The following is a 3,770-nucleotide window of genomic DNA, read 5'->3' as shown; positions in this document are numbered from 1 at the left end:
CAAATGGACATGAATTACTGTGTTCTTCTGAAGGCATTTCTTTTTTAAAATTCCATGCATTTTTAAATTCATGTTTTAAGTTACTTCTAGTGCTTCAAAGTATGGAATGAAAAGGCCAGAAAGAGATCTGGTTATCATCGTGGACAGGTTTTTCCAACCAATTTTTTAAGCAGAGAAACTTTTCCCTCCCAAAAATGAGGCCCAGCAAATAAAATAAAGAAGAGCAGAGTTTCTCATCAGGTAGTCTTGGAGACCCACTTCTCTCTCGCTCACTCTCTCTTTTAAAGATTTTATTCGTTTATTTATTTATGGAGAGACTGAGAAAACAAGAGCAGGGGAGAGATGGGGGCAGAGGCAGAGGGAGAGAGAGCGAGAGATTCCCAAGCAGACTCCAAGCTGAGTACAGAAAGAACATGATGTGGGACTCCATCCCACAACACTGAGATTATGACCTGAGCGGAAATCAAGTGTTGGATGCTTAACCAACTGAGCCACCCAGGCACCCCTGGAAGCCCATTTCTTTGGGGTCTCATCCCCTCCTTGCTGTTGACCTAGTTCTCAGCCCAAGATCTCCTTGGGTATCAATATAGGATATAGAAGTACTAACCCGTGACTCAGGACAGTCTGCAAGCAGATAATCGGGGGGGGGGGGGACTCTCATTTTATAGCCAAGACAAATGAATCCAAGACAGGTTAAAATACTTTCTTAAACCCACACATTCTGCTGATTTCTAACCCAGGCCTAGAGCCCAGGTATCTATGACACCAAACGGCTTCCCATCAATATCCACATCTCTTTTGGACAGAATGCTGGAAAATGAGCCTTTAATATCTGGGTAGAGATGTTATTCTTTGCTCAATATAGAAGTCATTTTTATTATATAATTTGATAAAGCATTCATGAACATCTATCAAGTCACAATCATGGAGTTTCTTCCATTGAAAATAGAATTGCTGTATTATTCACAACAGCCAAGGTATGGAAACAACCTAAGAATCCAACAGCAAATGAATGGACAAAGAAGATATGATATAAGTACATACATGCATCTATACACAGCGAAGTATCTTTCAGCCGAGAGAAAGAAGGAAATCCCGCCACTTGTGACAACATGAATGGCCCTTGAAGCCATTATGTTCAATGAAATAAGCCAGAGAAAGGCAAATATTGCAGTGGCATCACTTATATGTGTAATCCTTTAAAAAAATAATGAAACCCCTAGAAACAGAGCAGAAAAGTGGCTAGGGGCTGGAGATGATGGAGAAGAAGAGGTTTGTCAAAGTGTACCAACTTTCAGCTTAAGATAAATAAGGTCTAAGGCTCTAATACAAAACGTGGTGACTGTAGTTGATAACACTATATGGTCTAACTAAAATTTGCTGAGAGAACTTAAATATTCTCCCCCAAAATAAATAAACAAACAGTGAGGTGATGGATGTGCTAATTAACTAGATGGGGGGAGTGTTTTCGCCATGCATAACTTCTCTATTAAATCACCATGACGCACATTTTTAACTATCTTGTGATTTTACATGTGAATTATATCTCAATAAAGCTGAAATTTTTAAAAAAATTAAGTGCATTCCACATAATCTATAGCCATGTATCTCTACCAAGTACATTTTAGTTGTCAAATTTTTGATACGAACAACTAATAATGCTTAAAAGGGATTTGAAAAATATAAAATGCTACATAATTTAGACATAAGAAGATGAAGTTATTTCTTAAAGAGTGAGAACATGGATTCCTAAGTCTTGTCGCCTAAACACCACACACCTGTCTCTGACAACCCGTCTCCAGACAATGGAGATGCAATGTCATAGGTAAGAGAGGACAGCCAGTGACACGGGGAGCAAACATGGTCCACAAACGAAGTGGCGTGTTCAGACATTCTGATGTTAAGAGTGATGGCTAGCCGTGTGCTTCTTGTTTGTTCTCTACAGTAAGCTTATTTTTCTCACCATTTACATCAACCCTGAATTTAAGGTAACTGTTTCCTGTTACTGTTCATTTTATTTTGTTTATCCTGGGAGAAAAGAGAAAAGGAGATAAGGTATTCCCAGTAGAGTATCAAGGGATCCAAGCTAATTAAATGCAGTAAGACCCAAGTGACGGATTAGCCTTTCATCCCATTAGCCCACATGCATAAACCAAAGTCATAAACATGTAGTCAGTTCTTTGTCATTTATTTTAATGCTTTTTAAATGTGCTAAGAAGAAAAATTTATGATGTGTTTCTGCAGCATTCTGGTTATGAAGGTTCTATTTATCAATAACTAATTTATTTCTAGAATGGAATACCAGTTTACCAAGAATGCTTCACAGAATAAATATGTGGAATTAATTTATATTAATATAATGTATATTAATAATATAATGTAATTAATGTAATAATATAGGTAAGGATATAAGTAGTTATTGAAGAAATTATATGTACATGCATATAATGAATATGCAAAAAGCAATGTAAGAAGGAAAAATGTTTTAGGTATTTTCAGGAAAAGAAGGATTTTTAAAAAACCACATGGATAAAACAAATACCATATGATCCCAGTTATATTAGAATCTAAAAAAAAAAACAAAAAAAAAACAAAAAACAAGAAAACCAAGCTCATAGATGCAAAAAAACAGATGGATGGTTGCCAAAGGCAGGGGATGGAGGTGGGCAAAATGGGTGAAAGGACTCAAAAGGTACAAACTTGTAGTTATAAAATAAATAAGTCGGGGTACCTGGGTGGCTCAGTGGCTTAAAGCCTCTGCCTTCGGCTCAGGTCATGATCCCAGGGTCCTGGGATCGAGCCCCGCATCGGGCTCCTCGGGGAGCCTGCTTCCTCCTCTCTCTCTGCCTGCCTCTCTGACTACTTGTGATTCTGTCTGTCTAATGAATAAATAAAATCTTTATAAAAAAATAAAATAAAAAAGTCATAGGGGTGTAAGGTACAGCATGGTAACTATAGCTATACTCTATTGCATTATTTCAAAGTTACTAAGAGAGCAGATCTTCAAAGTTCTCATTACAAGAAAAAAAATTCTGTAACTATGAATGGTGACAGATATTATTAACCAGCTATTCTGTGGTGATCATTTTGCAAGACCTCAAATATCAAATCATCACAGTGTTATCCTGAAACTAATATAATGTTATATTTCAGTTATACCTCGATAAAAAAATAATAGTAAAATTTAAATTTTAAAGTTACATGGGTTCAAAATTTTACCATAAATGAAAGATCCCCAAAGCTCAGTTTTACCACACACTTATTAAAAACCTAAATATCAGTCCAAAGAATTTAGCACCACCCCAGCAAGGTTACAGTAATAGGAGTTAAAGGATTACCACGATATGTCTGTTAGGTAAAAATTACTGCCTCTATAGCATACTTGCTTGGAGGTTTACCTTAATAAACTGATTAAGTCACATATTAAGGCAAGTCATTTACCTTAATAAACCTATTATTCACTTAAGTTTAATCCAATAAATGCGAAGTTTCAAGATCAGCAACAATTCACTAAAATTGATAAATTAACTTAGCATTCAATTATTAAAAACACCTTAATAGAAAGAAACATTGTAAATAGTTTTAAGTAATTCATCTCTTTTTCCATGCGTCCACTGCTTTAGCCTTGTCCCAGCTAATGTTCACTGGACCTGATGTTATACGACCAGATTACTATGGTTAATGTGGTTGAAAGTGATGACCATTTTTCTTCTCAATCACAAACGGTGATCTTATAACTGACCACACAATGTCTTTGCTGTATCCGCCTA

The sequence above is a fragment of the Mustela putorius genome, unplaced genomic scaffold (genome assembly GCF_011764305.1).
Source record: "Mustela putorius furo isolate JIRA1106 unplaced genomic scaffold, ASM1176430v1.1 tig00537227_pilon_pilon_pilon, whole genome shotgun sequence".
In the NCBI taxonomy this organism is placed as follows: domain Eukaryota; kingdom Metazoa; phylum Chordata; class Mammalia; order Carnivora; family Mustelidae; genus Mustela; species Mustela putorius.
Note: the sequence above shows the minus strand (reverse complement) of the source record.